This window comes from Drosophila mauritiana, unplaced genomic scaffold (genome assembly GCF_004382145.1).
Source record: "Drosophila mauritiana strain mau12 unplaced genomic scaffold, ASM438214v1 U_264, whole genome shotgun sequence".
Classification (NCBI taxonomy): Eukaryota; Metazoa; Arthropoda; class Insecta; order Diptera; family Drosophilidae; genus Drosophila; species Drosophila mauritiana.
The window spans coordinates 1-22,429 of NW_022881400.1; the positions used below are offsets into that span (position 1 = coordinate 1).

Consider the following 22,429-nt stretch of genomic DNA (forward strand, 5'->3'; position numbering starts at 1 on the left):
GAATATATAAAGTGAAAAATCTATATATCTATATATCTATTATATTGCTTATTTCGATTCAAAATAATATGAATGGAATATGAAGGAAAAACATTATTCTGGTTTGATCCTGCCAGTATTATATGCTTGTCTCAAAGATTAAGCCATGCATGTCTAAGTACACACGAATTAAAAGTGAAACCGCAAAAGGCTCATTATATCATTATGGTTCCTTAGATCGTTAACAGTTACTTGGATAACTGTGGAGCTAATACATGGTATGCATGTTGAACCTTATGGGACATGTGCTTTTATTAGGCTAAAACCAAGCGCCAAAGATCGTTATATTGGTTGAACTCTAGATAACATGCAGATCGTATGGTCTTGTACCGACGACAGATCTTTCAAATGTCTGCCCTATCAACTTTTGATGGTAGTATCTAGGACTACCATGGTTGCAACGGGTAACGGGGAATCAGGGTTCGATTCCGGAGAGGAGCCTGAGAAACGGCTACCACATCTAAGGAAGGCAGCAGGCGCGTAAATTACCCACTCCCAGCTCGGGGAGTGACGAAAAATAACAATACAGGACTCATATCCGAGGCCCTAATTGGAATGAGTACACTTTAAATCCTTTAACAAGGACCAATTGGAGGGCAAGTCTGGTGCCAGCAGCCGCGGTAATTCCAGCTCCAATAGTATATTAAAGTTGTTGCGGTTAAAACGTTCGTAGTTGAACTTGTGCTTCATACGGGTAGTACAACTTACAATTGTGTTAGTACTATACCTTTATGTATGTAAGCGTATTACCGGTGGAGTTCTTATATGTGATTAAATACTTGTATTTTTTCATATGTTCCTCCTATTTAAAAACCTGCACTAGTGCTCTTAAACGAGTGTTATTGTGGGCCGGTACTATTACTTTGAACAAATTAGAGTGCTTAAAGCAGGCTTCAAATGCCTGAATATTCTGTGCATGGGATAATGAAATAAGACCTCTGTTCTGCTTTCATTGGTTTTCAGATCAAGAGGTAATGATTAATAGAAGCAGTTTGGGGGCATTAGTATTACGACGCGAGAGGTGAAATTCTTGGACCGTCGTAAGACTAACTTAAGCGAAAGCATTTGCCAAAGATGTTTTCATTAATCAAGAACGAAAGTTAGAGGTTCGAAGGCGATCAGATACCGCCCTAGTTCTAACCATAAACGATGCCAGCTAGCAATTGGGTGTAGCTACTTTTATGGCTCTCTCAGTCGCTTCCCGGGAAACCAAAGCTTTTGGGCTCCGGGGGAAGTATGGTTGCAAAGCTGAAACTTAAAGGAATTGACGGAAGGGCACCACCAGGAGTGGAGCCTGCGGCTTAATTTGACTCAACACGGGAAAACTTACCAGGTCCGAACATAAGTGTGTAAGACAGATTGATAGCTCTTTCTCGAATCTATGGGTGGTGGTGCATGGCCGTTCTTAGTTCGTGGAGTGATTTGTCTGGTTAATTCCGATAACGAACGAGACTCAAATATATTAAATAGATATCTTCAGGATTATGGTGCTGAAGCTTATGTAGCCTTCATTCATGGTGGCAGTAAAATGTTTATTGTGTTTGAATGTGTTTATGTAAGTGGAGCCGTACCTGTTGGTTTGTCCCATTATAAGGACACTAGCTTCTTAAATGGACAAATTGCGTCTAGCAATAATGAGATTGAGCAATAACAGGTCTGTGATGCCCTTAGATGTCCTGGGCTGCACGCGCGCTACAATGAAAGTATCAACGTGTATTTCCTAGACCGAGAGGTCCGGGTAAACCGCTGAACCACTTTCATGCTTGGGATTGTGAACTGAAACTGTTCACATGAACTTGGAATTCCCAGTAAGTGTGAGTCATTAACTCGCATTGATTACGTCCCTGCCCTTTGTACACACCGCCCGTCGCTACTACCGATTGAATTATTTAGTGAGGTCTCCGGACGTGATCACTGTGACGCCTTGCGTGTTACGGTTGTTTCGCAAAAGTTGACCGAACTTGATTATTAGAGGAAGTAAAAGTCGTAACAAGGTTTCCGTAGGTGAACCTGCGGAAGGATCATTATTGTATAATATCCTTATCGTTAAAAACATTTGTTATAATACAAATAAATACAATTTACCAAAATAAAAATATTACAAAATGATTCCACGGAATCAAAAGTTAAAGTCAAAATAAAATGAAGATGGCTTTTATTTTATATGTGGGGCTTGGCAACCTCATAAAAAGACTTTAACATTATAATGTTGTTGTGCGTATTTGTGGCAGTACCTACTACAACAATGGCGTTTCCTATAAAAACAAATTCTCGAAAATGGAAATCGAAGAAACTGAACAAAATTTGAAAGTAGAAGTCGAATTAAAATTAAAATAATTTTGAATGTGGTATTCAAAATAAGTGTGTGTGTATGGACCATAATATACACGCGTTGCGAATATGTATTGTTCATCTATGTTATGAGCATACGTTGGCTAATGCAACAACCTAAAATATACAATGTTTGTACCTGTCATCCATCAGGTTAATGTTTTATATAAATTTTGCAGTATGTGTCACCCAAAATAGCAAACCATAACCAGATTTTTATGATACATAATGCTTATATGAAACTAAGACATATCGCAACATTTATTTTTAGGTATAAAATAAATTTATTGAAGGAATTGATATATGCCAGTAAAATGGTGTATTTTTAATTTCTTTCAATAAAAACAATATTGATATTATATAAAAAATGAATTATAAAACTCTAAGCGGTGGATCACTCGGCTCATGGGTCGATGAAGAACGCAGCAAACTGTGCGTCATCGTGAACTGCAGGACACATGAACATCGACATTTTGAACGCATATCGCAGTCCATGCTGTTATGTACTTTAATTAATTTTATAGTGCTGCTTGGACTACATATGGTTGAGGGTTGTAAGACTATGCTAATTAAGTTGTTTATAAATTTTTATAAGCATATGGTATATTATTGGATTAAATAATGATTTTATTCATAATATTAAAAAAGAAATGAAAAACATTATCTCACATTTGAATGTGAAAAACGAAGAGAAATATTTTCTTTTTCAATCAAATAATACTGAGAAATGTCTAGCATAAAAAATTGAAATATTTTTCATCTAGAATTGTCTCTTATTAATGATTCGGAAAAAGAAAAATCTTGGTTTTGTTATTATTCTTCGTTGGTTCGTTAAATGGATAAAAAATAACTTTGCTTACAAGAACTATTGGAACTATTTATAACGAATTTAATTGATTGTTTTATCATTTATATATAAAGAATTTATGGCAAAAAATAGTTATATATACAACCTCAACTCATATGGGACTACCCCCTGAATTTAAGCATATTAATTAGGGGAGGAAAAGAAACTAACAAGGATTTTCTTAGTAGCGGCGAGCGAAAAGAAAACAGTTCAGCACTAAGTCACTTTGTCTATATGGCAAATGTGAGATGCAGTGTATGGAGCGTCAATATTCTAGTATGAGAAATTAATGATTTAAGTCCTTCTTAAATGAGGCCATTTACCCATAGAGGGTGCCAGGCCCGTATAACGTTAATGATTACTAGATGATGTTTCCAAAGAGTCGTGTTGCTTGATAGTGCAGCACTAAGTGGGTGGTAAACTCCATCTAAAACTAAATATAACCATGAGACCGATAGTAAACAAGTACCGTGAGGGAAAGTTGAAAAGAACTCTGAATAGAGAGTTAAACAGTACGTGAAACTGCTTAGAGGTTAAGCCCGATGAACCTGAATATCCGTTATGGAAAATTCATCATTAAAATTGTAATATTTAAATAATATTATTAAGAATAATGTGCATTTTTTCCATATAAGGACATTGTAATCTATTAGCATATCCCAAATTTATCATAAAATATAACTTATAGTTTATTCCAATTAAATTGCTTGCATTTTAACACAGAATAAATGTTATTAATTTGATAAAGTGCTGATAGATTTATAAGAGCGTTAATTTTTCGGAATTATATAATGGCATAATTATCATTGATTTTTGTGTTTATTATATGCTCTTGTATGATTAACAATGCGAAAGATTCAGGATACCTTCGGGACCCGTCTTGAAACACGGACCAAGGAGTCTAACATATGTGCAAGTTATTGGGATGTAAACCTAATAGCGTAATTAACTTGACTAATAATGGGATTAGTTTTTTAGCTATTTATAGCTAATTAACACAATCCCGGGGCGTTCTATATAGTTATGTATAATGTATATTTATATTATTTATGCCTCTAACTGGAACGTACCTTGAGCATATATGCTGTGACCCGAAAGATGGTGAACTATACTTGATCAGGTTGAAGTCAGGGGAAACCCTGATGGAAGACCGAAACAGTTCTGACGTGCAAATCGATTGTCAGAATTGAGTATAGGGGCGAAAGACCAATCGAACCATCTAGTAGCTGGTTCCTTCCGAAGTTTCCCTCAGGATAGCTGGTGCATTTTAATATTATATAAAATAATCTTATCTGGTAAAGCGAATGATTAGAGGCCTTAGGGTCGAAACGATCTTAACCTATTCTCAAACTTTAAATGGGTAAGAACCTTAACTTTCTTGATATGAAGTTCAAGGTTATGATATAATGTGCCCAGTGGGCCACTTTTGGTAAGCAGAACTGGCGCTGTGGGATGAACCAAACGTAATGTTACGGTGCCCAAATTAACAACTCATGCAGATACCATGAAAGGCGTTGGTTGCTTAAAACAGCAGGACGGTGATCATGGAAGTCGAAATCCGCTAAGGAGTGTGTAACAAACTCACCTGCCGAAGCAACTAGCCCTTAAAATGGATGGCGCTTAAGTTGTATACCTATACATTACCGCTAAAGTAGATGATTTATATTACTTGTGATATAAATTTTGAAACTTTAGTGAGTAGGAAGGTACAATGGTATGCGTAGAAGTGTTTGGCGTAAGCCTGCATGGAGCTGCCATTGGTACAGATCTTGGTGGTAGTAGCAAATAATCGAATGAGACCTTGGAGGACTGAAGTGGAGAAGGGTTTCGTGTGAACAGTGGTTGATCACGAGTTAGTCGGTCCTAAGTTCAAGGCGAAAGCCGAAAATTTTCAAGTAAAACAAAAATGCCTAACTATATAAACAAAGCGAATATAATACACTTGAATAATTTTGAACGAAAGGGAATACGGTTCCAATTCCGTAACCTGTTGAGTATCCGTTTGTTATTAAATATGGGCCTCGTGCTCATCCTGGCAACAGGAACGACCATAAAGAAGCCGTCGAGAGATATCGGAAGAGTTTTCTTTTCTGTTTTATAGCCGTACTACCATGGAAGTCTTTCGCAGAGAGATATGGTAGATGGGCTAGAAGAGCATGACATATACTGTTGTGTCGATATTTTCTCCTCGGACCTTGAAAATTTATGGTGGGGACACGCAAACTTCTCAACAGGCCGTACCAATATCCGCAGCTGGTCTCCAAGGTGAAGAGTCTCTAGTCGATAGAATAATGTAGGTAAGGGAAGTCGGCAAATTAGATCCGTAACTTCGGGATAAGGATTGGCTCTGAAGATTGAGATAGTCGGGCTTGATTGGGAAACAATAACATGGTTTATGTGCTCGTTCTGGGTAAATAGAGTTTAGCATTTATGTTAGTTACTTGTTCCCCGGATAGTTTAGTTACGTAGCCAATTGTGGAACTTTCTTGCTAAAATTTTTAAGAATACTATTTGGGTTAAAACCAATTAGTTCTTATCAATTATAACGATTATCAATTAACAATCAATTCAGAACTGGCACGGACTTGGGGAATCCGACTGTCTAATTAAAACAAAGCATTGTGATGGCCCTAGCGGGTGTTGACACAATGTGATTTCTGCCCAGTGCTCTGAATGTCAAAGTGAAGAAATTCAAGTAAGCGCGGGTCAACGGCGGGAGTAACTATGACTCTCTTAAGGTAGCCAAATGCCTCGTCATCTAATTAGTGACGCGCATGAATGGATTAACGAGATTCCTACTGTCCCTATCTACTATCTAGCGAAACCACAGCCAAGGGAACGGGCTTGGAATAATTAGCGGGGAAAGAAGACCCTTTTGAGCTTGACTCTAATCTGGCAGTGTAAGGAGACATAAGAGGTGTAGAATAAGTGGGAGATATTAGACCTCGGTTTGGTATCGTCAATGAAATACCACTACTCTTATTGTTTCCTTACTTACTTGATTAAATGGAACGTGTATCATTTCCTAGCCATTATACGATATATTTATTATATCTTATGGTATTGGGTTTTGATGCAAGCTTCTTGATCAAAGTATCACGAGTTTGTTATATAATCGCAAACAAATTCTTTAATAAAACGATGCATTTATGTATTTTTGATTTGAAAATTTGGTATAACTCCAATTACTCAGGTATGATCCAATTCAAGGACATTGCCAGGTAGGGAGTTTGACTGGGCGGTACATCTCTCAAATAATAACGGAGGTGTCCCAAGGCCAGCTCAGTGCGGACAGAAACCACACATAGAGCAAAAGGGCAAATGCTGACTTGATCTCGGTGTTCAGTACACACAGGGACAGCAAAAGCTCGGCCTATCGATCCTTTTGGTTTAAAGAGTTTTTAACAAGAGGTGTCAGAAAAGTTACCATAGGGATAACTGGCTTGTGGCGGCCAAGCGTTCATAGCGACGTCGCTTTTTGATCCTTCGATGTCGGCTCTTCCTATCATTGTGAAGCAAAATTCACCAAGCGTTGGATTGTTCACCCATGCAAGGGAACGTGAGCTGGGTTTAGACCGTCGTGAGACAGGTTAGTTTTACCCTACTAATGACAAAACGTTGTTGCGACAGCATTCCTGCGTAGTACGAGAGGAACCGCAGGTACGGACCAATGGCACAATACTTGTTCGAGCGAACAGTGGTATGACGCTACGTCCGTTGGATTATGCCTGAACGCCTCTAAGGTCGTATCCGTGCTGGACTGCAATGATAAAATAAGGGGCAATTTGCATTGTATGGCTTCTAAACCATTTAAAGTTTATAATTTATTTTATAAACGACAATGGATGTGATGCCAATGTAATTTGTAACATAGTAAATTAGGAGGATCTTCGATCACCTGATGCCGCGCTAGTTACATATAAAAGCATTATTTAATACAATGACAAAGCCTAGAATCAATTGTAAACGACTTTTGTAACAGGCAAGGTGTTGTAAGTGGTTGAGCAGCTGCCATACTGCGATCCACTGAAGCTTATCCTTTGCTTGATGATTCGATAAATAAATGATTTTTCCTGTAGCCAAACAAACACCTCGTCATCAATTTAGTGACGCATATGATATTGTCCCTATCATATAATTTTTGATATAAAGACTTTAAAGAATTATATCAAGTTGCCAAATACCTCGTCATCAATTTAGTGACGCATATGATATTGTCCCTATCGTATAATTTTTGAGACTTTAAAGAATTCTATCACGTTGCCAAATACCTCGTCATCAATTTAGTGACGCATATGATATTGTCCCTATCATATAATTAATATAAAGACAAGTTGCCAAACCTCGTCATCAATTTAGTGACGCATATGATATCATATCTTTAAAGAATGCCAAAGTCATCAATTAGTGACGCATATGATATTGTCCCTATCATATAATTAATATAAAGACTTTAATGAATTGTGTCAAGTTGCCAAACACCTCGTCATCAATTTAGTGACGCATATGATATTGTCCCTATCATATAATTTTTGATATAAAAACTTTAAAGAATTGTATCAAGTTGCCAAATACCTCGTCATCAATTTAGTGACGCATATGATATTGTCCCTATCATATAATTAATATAAAGACTTTAAATGAATTGTGTCAAGTTGCCAAACACCTCGTCATCAATTTAGTGACGCATATGATATTGTCCCTATCATATAATTTTTGATATAAAAACTTTAAAGAATTATATCAAGTTGCCAAATACCTCGTCATCAATTTAGTGACGCATATGATATTGTCTCTATCATATAATTAATATAAAGACTTTAATGAATTGTGTCAAGTTGCCAAACACCCATCAATTTAGTGACGCATATGATATTGTCCCTATCATATAATTTTTGATATAAAACTTTAAAGAATTGTATCAAGTTGCCAAATACCTCGTCATCAATTTAGTGACGCATATGATATTGTCCTATCATATAATTAATATAAAGACTTTAATGAATTGTGTCAAGTTGCCAAACACCTCGTCATCAATTTAGTGACGCATATGATATTGTCCCTATCATATAATTTTTGATATAAAACTTTAAAGAATTGTATCAAGTTGCCAAATACCTCGTCATCAATTTAGTGACGCATATGATATTGTCCTATCATATAATTAATATAAAGACTTTAATGAATTGTGTCAAGTTGCCAAACACCTCGTCATCAATTTAGTGACGCATATGATATTGTCCCTATCATATAATATTTGATATAAAGACTTTAAAGAATTATATCAAGTTGCCAAATACCTCGTCATCAATTTAGTGACGCATATGATATTGTCTATCATATAATTAATATAAAGACTTTAATGAATTGTGTCAAGTTGCCAAACACCTCGTCATCAATTTAGTGACGCATATGATATTGTCCTATCATATAATTTTGATATAAAGACTTTAAAGAATTCTATCAAGTTGCCAAATACCTCGTCATCAATTTAGTGACGCATATGATATATCATATAATTATAAAGACTTTAATTGCCAAACCTCGTCATCAATTTAGTGACGCATATGATATATATAATTAATATAAAGACTTTTTAAAGAATTGTATCAAGTTGCCAAACACCTCGTCATCAACTACTATATTATGGTTGCGCCGACCTCTCATATTGTATTCTCTTATGTCTTCATAGGATTTTGGCAATTATACGAGTAAATTAAATAATATACATATGAAAATGATTAATTATTATATGTATAAGGGAAAAAATGCTGAAATATTCCCATATTATCTTAGTATTATAGAGGAAAGACCGTTGCCGACCTCTGATATTGTTCAAAACTTATGTATTTATATGATTTTGGCAATTATATGAGTAAATTAAATAATATACATATAAAATGATTAAATATTATATGTATAAATATAAAGGAAAAAATGATGAAATATTCCCACATTATCTTAGTATTATAGAGGAAAGACCGTTGCTGACCTCTGATATTGTTCAAAACTTATGTATTTATATGATTTTGGCAATAATATGAGTAAATTAAATAATATACATATGAAAATGATTAATTATTATATGTATATGTATAAGGGAAAAAATGCTGAAAATATTCCCATATTATCTTAGTATTATAGAGGAAAGACGTTGCTGACCTCTGATATTGTTCAAAACTTATGTATTTATATGATTTTGGCAATTATATGAGTAAATTAAATAATATACATATGAAAATTATTAATTATTATATGTATAGGGAAAAAATGCTGAAATATTCCCACATTCTCTTAGTATTATAGAGAAAAGCCATTATAGTGAGAGGGTATAGTAGTGTAAACGACCGGAATTACGACAGAGGGTTCAAAAACTACTATAGGTAGGCAGTGGTTGCCGACCTCTCATATTGTTCAAAACTTATGTATTCATATGATTTTGGCAATTATATGAGTAAATTAAATAATATACATATGAAAATTATTAATTATTATATGTATAAGGGAAAAAATGCTGAAATATTCCCACATTCTCTTAGTATTAGAGAAAAAGCCATTATAGTGAGAGGGTATAGTAGTGTAAACGACCGGAATTACGACAGAGGGTTCAAAAACTACTATAGGTAGGCAGTGGTTGCCGACCTCTCATATTGTTCAAAACTTATGTATTCATATGATTTTGGCAATATATGAGTAAATTAAATAATATACATATGAAAATGATTAATTATTATATGTATAAGGGAAAAAATGCTGAAAATATCCCACATTCTCTTAGTATTATAGAGAAAAGCCATTATAGTGAGAGGGTATAGTAGTGTAAACGACCGGAATTACGACAGAGGGTTCAAAAACTACTATAGGTAGGCAGTGGTTGCCGACCTCTCATATTGTTCAAAACTTATGTATTCATATGATTTTGGCAATAATATGAGTAAATTAAATAATATACATATGAAAATGATTAATTATTATATGTATAAGGAAAAAATGCTGAAAATATCCCACATTCTCTTAGTATTATAGAGAAAAGCCATTATAGTGAGAGGGTATAGTAGTGTAAACGACCGGAATTACGACAGAGGGTTCAAAAACTACTATAGGTAGGCAGTGGTTGCCGACCTCTCATATTGTTCAAAACTTATGTATTCATATGATTTTGGCAATAATATGAGTAAATTAAATAATATACATATGAAAATGATTAATTATTATATGTATAAGGGAAAAAATAATCATATATATATGAATAATGGAAAAAAAATGAAATGTTCCTATAATCTCTTAATATATAAGAGAATAGCCCGTATGTTGGGTGGCAAACGGAATTGAAAATACCCGCTTTGAGGACAGCGGTTCAAAAACTACTATAGGTAGGCAGTGGTTGCCGACCTCCCGCATTATTCGAAATATTTATTTCGGATTATGTTTATATTGGTTACATACAATAAAGTATATTATTATCCGTACAAATTTGTTTCTCAGTTCTATAGAACACGGGACTTGGCTCCGCGGATAATAGGAATATACGCTTTATAGATAATATCGTTGAAACAAAAGTCAAGTTTCTATTATATATAGAATAACAAATCGTTTCCATATATTATCGTTAATTTTTGGAGGCAGGCAAATATTAATTTATTACCTGCCGTATAGTTGATTATATCGTTACGGTATAATACAAATATGGATTCTTATGAAAGAAATATAAAATTATATATTAAATGTGGAAATATTATCATATGCGCTTGGTTTTATGTTATATATTACCAGAGATATATATGAAAAGAGATAAATTTTAAATTTATCTTCAAAATGCAAATGATTTAACTTAATATTTATATTGGTTAAACAAAAATTGTACATGTGTGGATACAATAATTATGTATGTTGGAAATAAAATGATATTTTATAATGAAATATGTATGTATAAAAAGATAAAATTATAGAAATATATATATTAAATAATTAGATGAAATTCTTTATATTGGTAAAACAAGTATAAATTAAAAATGAAAATATGGATTACGAATGCTATATAAAAATGGCCGTAATCGAATGGATTTTTTTACTTATATATTTAAAATTTTACCCAAAGGCGAAATATTGAATTTTATTCAATATAATAAAAATCATGGAATTATATAAAGTGAAAAATCTATATATCTATATATCTATTATATTGCTTATTTCGATTCAAAATATATGAATGGAATATGAAGGAAAAACATTATTCTGGTTGATCCTGCCAGTAGTTATATGCTTGTCTCAAAGATTAAGCCATGCATGTCTAAGTACACACGAATTAAAAGTGAAACCGCAAAAGGCTCATTATATCAGTTATGGTTCCTTAGATCGTTAACAGTTACTTGGATAACTGTGGTAATTCTAGAGCTAATACATGCAATTAAAACATGAACCTTATGGGACATGTGCTTTTATTAGGCTAAAACCAAGCGATCGCAAGATCGTTATATTGGTTGAACTCTAGATAACATGCAGATCGTATGGTCTTGTACCGACGACAGATCTTTCAAATGTCTGCCCTATCAACTTTTGATGGTAGTATCTAGGACTACCATGGTTGCAACGGGTAACGGGGAATCAGGGTTCGATTCCGGAGAGGGAGCCTGAGAAACGGCTACCACATCTAAGGAAGGCAGCAGGCGCGTAAATTACCCACTCCCAGCTCGGGGAGGTAGTGACGAAAAAATAACAATACAGGACTCATATCCGAGGCCCTGTAATTGGAATGAGTACACTTTAAATCCTTTAACAAGGACCAATTGGAGGGCAAGTCTGGTGCCAGCAGCCGCGGTAATTCCAGCTCCAATAGCGTATATTAAAGTTGTTGCGGTTAAAACGTTCGTAGTTGAACTTGTGCTTCATACGGGTAGTACAACTTACAATTGTGGTTAGTACTATACCTTTATGTATGTAAGCGTATTACCGGTGGAGTTCTTATATGTGATTAAATACTTGTATTTTTTCATATGTTCCTCCTATTTAAAAACCTGCACTAGTGCTCTTAAACGAGTGTTATTGTGGGCCGGTACTATTACTTTGAACAAATTAGAGTGCTTAAAGCAGGCTTCAAATGCCTGAATATTCTGTGCATGGGATAATGAAATAAGACCTCTGTTCTGCTTTCATTGGTTTTCAGATCAAGAGGTAATGATTAATAGAAGCAGTTTGGGGGCATTAGTATTACGACGCGAGAGGTGAAATTCTTGGACCGTCGTAAGACTAACTTAAGCGAAAGCATTTGCCAAAGATGTTTTCATTAATCAAGAACGAAAGTTAGAGGTTCGAAGGCGATCAGATACCGCCCTAGTTCTAACCATAAACGATGCCAGCTAGCAATTGGGTGTAGCTACTTTTATGGCTCTCTCAGTCGCTTCCCGGGAAACCAAAGCTTTTGGGCTCCGGGGAAGTATGGTTGCAAAGCTGAAACTTAAAGGAATTGACGGAAGGGCACCACCAGGAGTGGAGCCTGCGGCTTAATTTGACTCAACACGGGAAAACTTACCAGGTCCGAACATAAGTGTGTAAGACAGATTGATAGCTCTTTCTCGAATCTATGGGTGGTGCATGGCCGTTCTTAGTTCGTGGAGTGATTTGTCTGGTTAATTCCGATAACGAACGAGACTCAAATATATTAAATAGATATCTTCAGGATTATGGTGCTGAAGCTTATGTAGCCTTCATTCATGGTGGCAGTAAAATGTTTATTGTGAAATGTGTTTATGTAAGTGGAGCCGTACCTGTTGGTTTGTCCCATTATAAGGACACTAGCTTCTTAAATGGACAAATTGCGTCTAGCAATAATGAGATTGAGCAATAACAGGTCTGTGATGCCCTTAGATGTCCTGGGCTGCACGCGCGCTACAATGAAAGTATCAACGTGTATTTCCTAGACCGAGAGGGGTAAACCGCTGAACCACTTTCATGCTTGGGATTGTGAACTGAAACTGTTCACATGAACTTGGAATTCCCAGTAAGTGTGAGTCATTAACTCGCATTGATTACGTCCCTGCCCTTTGTACACACCGCCCGTCGCTACTACCGATTGAATTATTTAGTGAGGTCTCCGGACGTGATCACTGTGACGCCTTGCGTGTTACGGTTGTTTCGCAAAAGTTGACCGAACTTGATTATTTAGAGGAAGTAAAAGTCGTAACAAGGTTTCCGTAGGTGAACCTGCGGAAGGATCATTATTGTATAATATCCTTATCGTTAATAAACATTTGTTATAATACAAATAAATACAATTTACCAAAATAAAAATATTACAAAATGATTCCACGGAATCAAAAGTTAAAGTCAAAAAAATGAAGATGGCTTTTATTTATATGTGGGGCTTGGCAACCTCATAAAAAGACTTTAACATTATTAATGTTGTTGTGCGTATTTGTGGCAGTACCTACTACAACAATGGCGTTTCCTATAAAAACAAATTCTCGAAAATGGAAATCGAAGAACTGAACAAAATTTGAAAGTAGAAGTCGAATTAAAATTAAAATAATTTTGAATGTGGTATTCAAAATAAGTGTGTGTGTATATGGACCATAATATACGCGTTGCGAATATGTATTGTTCATCTATGTTATGAGCATACGTTGGCTAATGCAACAACCTAAAATATACAATGTTTGTACCTGTCATCCATCAGGTTAATGTTTTATATAAATTTTGCAGTATGTGTCACCCAAAATAGCAAACCATAACCAGATTTTTATGATATAATGCTTATATGAAACTAAGACATATCGCAACATTTATTTTTAGGTATAAAAATAAATTTATTGAAGGAATTGATATATGCCAGTAAAATGGTATTTTTAATTTCTTTCAATAAAAACAATATTGATATTATATAAAAATGAATTATAAAACTCTAAGCGGTGGATCACTCGGCTCATGGGTCGATGAAGAACGCAGCAAACTGTGCGTCATCGTGTGAACTGCAGGACACATGAACATCGACATTTTGAACGCATATCGCAGTCCATGCTGTTATGTACTTTAATTAATTTTATAGTGCTGCTTGGACTACATATGGTTGAGGGTTGTAAGACTATGCTAATTAAGTTGTTTATAAATTTTTTATAAGCATATGGTATATTATTGGATTAAATAATGATTTTATTCATAATATTAAAAAAGAAATGAAAAACATTATCTCACATTTGAATGTGAAAAACGAAGAGAAATATTTTCTTTTTCAATCAAATAATACTGAGAAATGTCTAGCATAAAAAATTGAAATATTTTCATCTAGAATTGTCTCTTATTAATGATTCGGAAAAAGAAAAATCTTGGTTTTGTTATTATTTCTTCGTTGGTTCGTTAAATGGATAAAAAATAACTTTGCTTACAAGAACTATTGGAACTATTTATAACGAATTTAATTGATTGTTTTATCATTTATATATAAAGAATTTATGGCAAAAAATAGTTATATATACAACCTCAACTCATATGGGACTACCCCCTGAATTTAAGCATATTAATTAGGGGAGGAAAAGAAACTAACAAGGATTTTCTTAGTAGCGGCGAGCGAAAAGAAAACAGTTCAGCACTAAGTCACTTTGTCTATATGGCAAATGTGAGATGCAGTGTATGGAGCGTCAATATTCTAGTATGAAAATTAATGATTTAAGTCCTTCTTAAATGAGGCCATTTACCCATAGAGGGTGCCAGGCCCGTATAACGTTAATGATTACTAGATGATGTTTCCAAAGAGTCGTGTTGCTTGATAGTGCAGCACTAAGTGGGTGGTAAACTCCATCTAAAACTAAATATAACCATGAGACCGATAGTAAACAAGTACCGTGAGGGAAAGTTGAAAAGAACTCTGAATAGAGAGTTAAACAGTACGTGAAACTGCTTAGAGGTTAAGCCCGATGAACCTGAATATCCGTTATGGAAAATTCATCATTAAAATTGTAATATTTAAATAATATTATTAAGAATAATGTGCATTTTTTCCATATAAGGACATTGTAATCTATAGCATATCCCAAATTTATCATAAAATATAACTTATAGTTTATTCCAATTAAATTGCTTGCATTTTAACACAGAATAAATGTTATTAATTTGATAAAGTGCTGATAGATTTATATTATTACAGAGCGTTAATTTTTCGGAATTATATAATGGCATAATTATCATTGATTTTTGTGTTTATTATATGCTCTTGTATGATTAACAATGCGAAAGATTCAGGATACCTTCGGGACCCGTCTTGAAACACGGACCAAGGAGTCTAACATATGTGCAAGTTATTGGGATGTAAACCTAATAGCGTAATTAACTTGACTAATAATGGGATTAGTTTTTTAGCTATTTATAGCTAATTAACACAATCCCGGGGCGTTCTATATAGTTATGTATAATGTATATTTATATTATTTATGCCTCTAACTGGAACGTACCTTGAGCATATATGCTGTGTGACCCGAAAGATGGTGAACTATACTTGATCAGGTTGAAGTCAGGGGAAACCCTGATGGAAGACCGAAACAGTTCTGACGTGCAAATCGATTGTCAGAATTGAGTATAGGGGCGAAAGACCAATCGAACCATCTAGTAGCTGGTTCCTTCCGAAGTTTCCCTCAGGATAGCTGGTGCATTTTAATATTATATAAAATAATCTTATCTGGTAAAGCGAATGATTAGAGGCCTTAGGGTCGAAACGATCTTAACCTATTCTCAAACTTTAAATGGGTAAGAACCTTAACTTTCTTGATATGAAGTTCAAGGTTATGATATAATGTGCCCAGTGGGCCACTTTTGGTAAGCAGAACTGGCGCTGTGGGATGAACCAAACGTAATGTTACGGTGCCCAAATTAACAACTCATGCAGATACCATGAAAGGCGTTGGTTGCTTAAAACAGCAGGACGGATCATGGAAGTCGAAATCCGCTAAGGAGTGTGTAACAACTCACCTGCCGAAGCAACTAGCCCTTAAAATGGATGGCGCTTAAGTTGTATACCTATACATTACCGCTAAAGTAGATGATTTATATTACTTGTGATATAAATTTTGAAACTTTAGTGAGTAGGAAAGGTACAATGGTATGCGTAGAAGTGTTTGGCGTAAGCCTGCATGGAGCTGCCATTGTACAGATCTTGGTCGGTAGTAGCAAATAATCGAATGAGACCTTTGGAGGACTGAAGTGGAGAAGGGTTTCGTTGTGAACATGGTTGATCACGAGTTAGTCCGGTCCTAAGTTCAAGGCGGAAAGCCGAAAATTTTCAAGTAAAACAAATGCCTAACTATAAAACAAAGCGAATATAATACACTTGAATAATTTTTGAACGAAAGGGAATACGGTTCCAATTCCGTAACCTGTTGAGTATCCGTTTGTTATTTAAATATGGGCCTCGTGCTCATCCTGGCAACAGGAACGACCATAAAGAAGCCGTCGAGAGATATCGGAAGATTTTCTTTTCTGTTTTATAGCCGTACTACCATGGAAGTCTTTCGCAGAGAGATATGGTAGATGGGCTAGAAGAGCATGACATATACTGTTGTGTCGATATTTTCTCCTCGGACCTTGAAAATTTATGGTGGGGACACGCAAACTTCTCAACAGGCCGTACCAATATCCGCAGCTGGTCTCCAAGGTGAAGAGTCTCTAGTCGATAGAATAATGTAGGTAAGGGAAGTCGGCAAATTAGATCCGTAACTTCGGGATAAGGATTGGCTCTGAAGATTGAGATAGTCGGGCTTGATTGGGAAACAATAACATGGTTTATGTGCTCGTTCTGGGTAAATAGAGTTTCTAGCATTTATGTTAGTTACTTGTTCCCCGGATAGTTTAGTTACGTAGCCCAATTGTGGAACTTTCTTGCTAAAATTTTAAGAATACTATTTGGGTTAAACCAATTAGTTCTTATCAATTATAACGATTATCAATTAACAATCAATTCAGAACTGGCACGGACTTGGGGAATCCGACTGTCTAATTAAAACAAGCATTGTGATGGCCCTAGCGGGTTTGACACAATGTGATTTCTGCCCAGTGCTGAATGTCAAAGTGAAGAAATTCAAGTAAGCGCGGGTCAACGGCGGGAGTAACTATGACTCTCTTAAGGTAGCCAAATGCCTCGTCATCTAATTAGTGACGCGCATGAATGATTAACGAGATTCCTACTGTCCCTATCTACTATCTAGCGAAACCACAGCCAAGGGAACGGGCTTGGAATAATTAGCGGGGAAAGAAGACCCTTTTGAGCTTGACTCTAATCTGGCAGTGTAAGGAGACATAAGAGGTGTAGAATAAGTGGGAGATATTAGACCTCGGTTTGGTATCGTCAATGAAATACCACTACTCTTATTGTTTCCTTACTTACTTGATTAAATGGAACGTGTATCATTTCCTAGCCATTATACGGATATATTTATTATATCTTATGGTATTGGGTTTTGATGCAAGCTTCTTGATCAAAGTATCACGAGTTTGTTATATAATCGCAAACAAATTCTTTAATAAAACGATGCATTTATGTATTTTTGATTTGAAAATTTGGTATAACTCCAATTACTCAGGTATGATCCAATTCAAGGACATTGCCAGGTAGGGAGTTTGACTGGGGCGGTACATCTCTCAAATAATAACGGAGGTGTCCCAAGGCCAGCTCAGTGCGGACAGAAACCACACATAGAGCAAAAGGGCAAATGCTGACTTGATCTCGGTGTTCAGTACACACAGGGACAGCAAAAGCTCGGCCTATCGATCCTTTTGGTTTAAAGAGTTTTTAACAAGAGGTGTCAGAAAAGTTACCATAGGGATAACTGGCTTGTGGCGGCCAAGCGTTCATAGCGACGTCGCTTTTTGATCCTTCGATGTCGGCTCTTCCTATCATTGTGAAGCAAAATTCACCAAGCGTTGGATTGTTCACCCATGCAAGGGAACGTGAGCTGGGTTTAGACCGTCGTGAGACAGGTTAGTTTTACCCTACTAATGACAAAACGTTGTTGCGACAGCATTCCTGCGTAGTACGAGAGGAACCGCAGGTACGGACCAATGGCACAATACTTGTTCGAGCGAACAGTGGTATGACGCTACGTCCGTTGGATTATGCCTGAACGCCTCTAAGGTCGTATCCGTGCTGGACTGCAATGATAAATAAGGGCAATTTGCATTGTATGGCTTCTAAACCATTTAAAGTTTATAATTTATTTTATAAACGACAATGGATGTGATGCCAATGTAATTTGTAACATAGTAAATTAGGAGGATCTTCGATCACCTGATGCCGCGCTAGTTACATATAAAAGCATTATTTAATACAATGACAAAGCCTAGAATCAATTGTAAACGACTTTTGTAACAGGCAAGGTGTTGTAAGTGGTTGAGCAGCTGCCATACTGCGATCCACTGAAGCTTATCCTTTGCTTGATGATTCGATAAATAAATGATTTTTCCTGTAGCCAAACAAACACCTCGTCATCAATTTAGTGACGCATATGATATTGTCCCTATCATATAATTTTTGATATAAAGACTTTAAAGAATTATTTGCCAAGTCACGCATATGATATATCGCTTTAAAGGTTGCCAAATACCTCGTCATCAATTTAGTGACGCATATGATATTGTCCCTATCATATAATTAATATAAAGACTTTACGTTGCGTCATCAATTTAGTGACGCATATGATATTGTCCCTATCATATAATTTTTGATATAAAGACTCAAGTTGCCAAATACCTCGTCATCAATTAGTGACGCATATGATATTATCATATAATTAATATAAAGACTTTAATGAATTGTGTCAAGTTGCCAAACACCTCGTCATCAATTTAGTGACGCATATGATATTGTCCCTATCATATAATTTTTGATATAAAAACTTTAAAGAATTGTATCAAGTTGCCAAATACCTCGTCATCAATTTAGTGACGCATATGATATTGTCCCTATCATATAATTAATATAAAGACTTTAATGAATTGTGTCAAGTTGCCAAACACCTCGTCATCAATTTAGTGACGCATATGATATTGTCCCTATCATATTTTGATATAAAGACTTTAAAGAATTTATCAAGTTGCCAAATACCTCGTCATCAATTTAGTGACGCATATGATATTGTCTCTATCATATAATTAATATAAAGACTTTAATGAATTGTGTCAAGTTGCCAAACACCTCGTCATCAATTTAGTGACGCATATGATATTGTCCCTATCATATAATTTTTGATATAAAAACTTTAAAGAATTGTATCAAGTTGCCAAATACCTCGTCATCAATTTAGTGACGCATATGATATTGTCCCTATCATATAATTAATATAAAGACTTTAATGAATTGTGTCAAGTTGCCAAACACCTCGTCATCAATTTAGTGACGCATATGATATTGTCCCTATCATATAATTTTTGATATAAAAACTTTAAAGAATTGTATCAAGTTGCCATACCCGTCTCAATTAGTGACGCATATGATATTGTCTATCCATATAATTATATAGACTTAATGAATTGTGTCAAGGTGCCAAAACTCGTCATCAAATTTAGTGACGCATATGATATTGTCCCTATCATATAATTTTGATATAAAACTTTAAGAATTATATCAGTTGAAATACTCGTCATCAATTTAGGACGCATTGATTTGTCTCTATCATATATTAAATTAAAGACTTAATGATCTGTGGCCAAAGTACAACCTCGTCATCAATTTAGTGACCGCATATGAATATTGTCTCCTATCATATTAATTTTGATATAAAGACTTTAAAGAATTCTATCAAGTTGCCAAATACCTCGTCATCAATTTAGTGACGCATATGATATTGTCTCTATCATATAATTAATATAAAGACTTTAATGATTTGTGTCACGTTGCCAAACACCTCGTCATCAATTTAGTGACGCATATGATATTGTCCCTATCATATAATTAATATAAAGACTTTTTAAAGAATTGTATCAAGTTGCCAAACACCTCGTCATCAACTACTATATTATGGTTGCGCCGACCTCTCATATTGTATTCTCTTATGTCTTCATAGGATTTTGGCAATTATACGAGTAAATTAAATAATATACATATGAAAATGATTAATTATTATATGTATAAGGGAAAAAATGCTGAAAATATCCCACATTCTCTTAGTATTATAGAGAAAAGCCATTATAGTGAGAGGGTATAGTAGTGTAAACGACCGGAATTACGACAGAGGGTTCAAAAACTACTATAGGTAGGCAGTGGTTGCCGACCTCTCATATTGTTCAAAACTTATGTATTCATATGATTTTGGCAATAATATGAGTAAATTAAATAATATACATATGAAAATGATTAATTATTATATGTATAGGGAAAAAATAATCATATTATATATGAATAATGGAAAAAAAATGAAAATGTTCCTATAATCTCTTAATATATAAGAGAATAGCCCGTATGTTGGGTGGCAAACGGAATTGAAAATACCCGCTTTGAGGACAGCGGTTCAAAAACTACTATAGGTAGGCAGTGGTTGCCGACCTCCCGCATTATTCGAAATATTTTATTTCGGATTATGTTTATATTGGTTACATACAATAAAGTATATTATTATCCGTACAAATTTGTTTCTCAGTTCTATAGAACACGGGACTTGGCTCCGCGGATAATAGGAATATACGCTTTATAGATAATATCGTTGAAACAAAAGTCAAGTTTCTATTATATATAGAATAACAATCGTTTCCATATATTATCGTTAATTTTTGGAGGCAGGCAAATATTAATTTATTACCTGCCGTATAGTTGGATTATTATATCGTTACGGTATAATACAAATATGGATTCTTATGAAAGAAATATAAAATTATATATTAAATGTGGAAATATTATCATATGCGCTTGGTTTTATGTTATATATTACCAGAGATATATATGAAAAGAGAAAATTTTAATTTATCTTCAAAATGCAATGATTTAACTTAATATTATATTGGTTAAACAAAAATTGTACATGTGTGGATACAATAATTATGTATGTGGAAATAAAATGATATTTATGAAATATGTATGTATAAAAAGATAAAATTATAGAAATATATATATTACAAAATTAGATGAAATTCTTGTTATATTAAAACAAGTATAAATTAAAAATGAAAATATGGATTACGAATGCTATATAAAAATGGCCGTAATCGAATGGATTTTTTTACTATATATTTAAAATTTTACCCAAAGGCGAAATATTGAATTTTATTCAATATAATAAAAAAATCATGGAATATATAAAGTGAAAAATCTATATATCTATATATCTATTATATTGCTTATTTCGATTCAAAATATATGAATGGAATATGAAGGAAAAACATTATTCTGGATCCTGCCAGTAGTTATATGCTTGTCTCAAAGATTAAGCCATGCATGTCTAAGTACACACGAATTAAAAGTGAAACCGCAAAAGGCTCATTATATCAGTTATGGTTCCTTAGATCGTTAACAGTTACTTGGATAACTGTGGTAATTCTAGAGCTAATACATGCAATTAAAACATGAACCTTATGGGACATGTGCTTTTATTAGGCTAAAACCAAGCGATCGCAAGATCGTTATATTGGTTGAACTCTAGATAACATGCAGATCGTATGGTCTTGTACCGACGACAGATCTTTCAAATGTCTGCCCTATCAACTTTTGATGGTAGTATCTAGGACTACCATGGTTGCAACGGGTAACGGGGAATCAGGGTTCGATTCCGAAGAGGAGCCGAAACGGCTACCACATCTAAGGAAGGCAGCAGGCGCGTAAATTACCCACTCCCAGCTCGGGGAGGTAGTGACGAAAAATAACAATACAGGACTCATATCCGAGGCCCTGTAATTGAATGAGTACACTTAAATCCTTTAACAAGGACCAATTGGAGGCAAGTCTGGTGCCAGCAGCCGCGTAATTCCAGCTCCAATAGCGTATATTAAAGTTGTTGCGTTAAAACGTTCGTAGTTGAACTTGTGCTTCATACGGGTAGTACAACTTACAATTGTGTTAGTACTATATTTATGTAGTAAGCGTATTACCGGTGGAGTTCTTATATGTGATTAAATACTTGTATTTTCATATGTTCCTCCTATTTAAAACCTGCACTAGTGCTCTTAAACGAGTGTATTGTGGCCGGTACTATTACTTGAACAAATTAGAGTCTTAAAGCAGCTTCAAATGCCTGAATATTCTGTGCA

General features: G+C 34.8%; 4 non-coding genes and 1 pseudogene across 4 annotated transcripts; all 5 read left to right on the forward strand.

Moving 5' to 3' along the window:
• Positions 1 to 2,748: 2,748 nt before the first annotated feature.
• Positions 2,749 to 2,925, forward strand: LOC117149636 (annotated as a pseudogene).
• A 394-nt stretch (positions 2,926 to 3,319) lies between these two features.
• LOC117149634 lies at positions 3,320 to 7,273 on the forward strand. Its single transcript, XR_004460421.1, has one exon. It is a non-coding gene; the product is annotated as a large subunit ribosomal RNA (ribosomal RNA).
• Positions 7,274 to 11,449: 4,176 nt separating this feature from the next.
• Positions 11,450 to 13,434, forward strand: LOC117149637. Its single transcript, XR_004460423.1, has one exon. It is a non-coding gene; the product is annotated as a small subunit ribosomal RNA (ribosomal RNA).
• A 676-nt stretch (positions 13,435 to 14,110) lies between these two features.
• On the forward strand, positions 14,111 to 14,289 carry LOC117149633. Its single transcript, XR_004460420.1, has one exon. It is a non-coding gene; the product is annotated as a 5.8S ribosomal RNA (ribosomal RNA).
• A 395-nt stretch (positions 14,290 to 14,684) lies between these two features.
• LOC117149635 lies at positions 14,685 to 18,640 on the forward strand. The gene has a single exon (XR_004460422.1). It is a non-coding gene; the product is annotated as a large subunit ribosomal RNA (ribosomal RNA).
• The last annotated feature ends 3,789 nt before the right edge of the window (positions 18,641 to 22,429 follow it).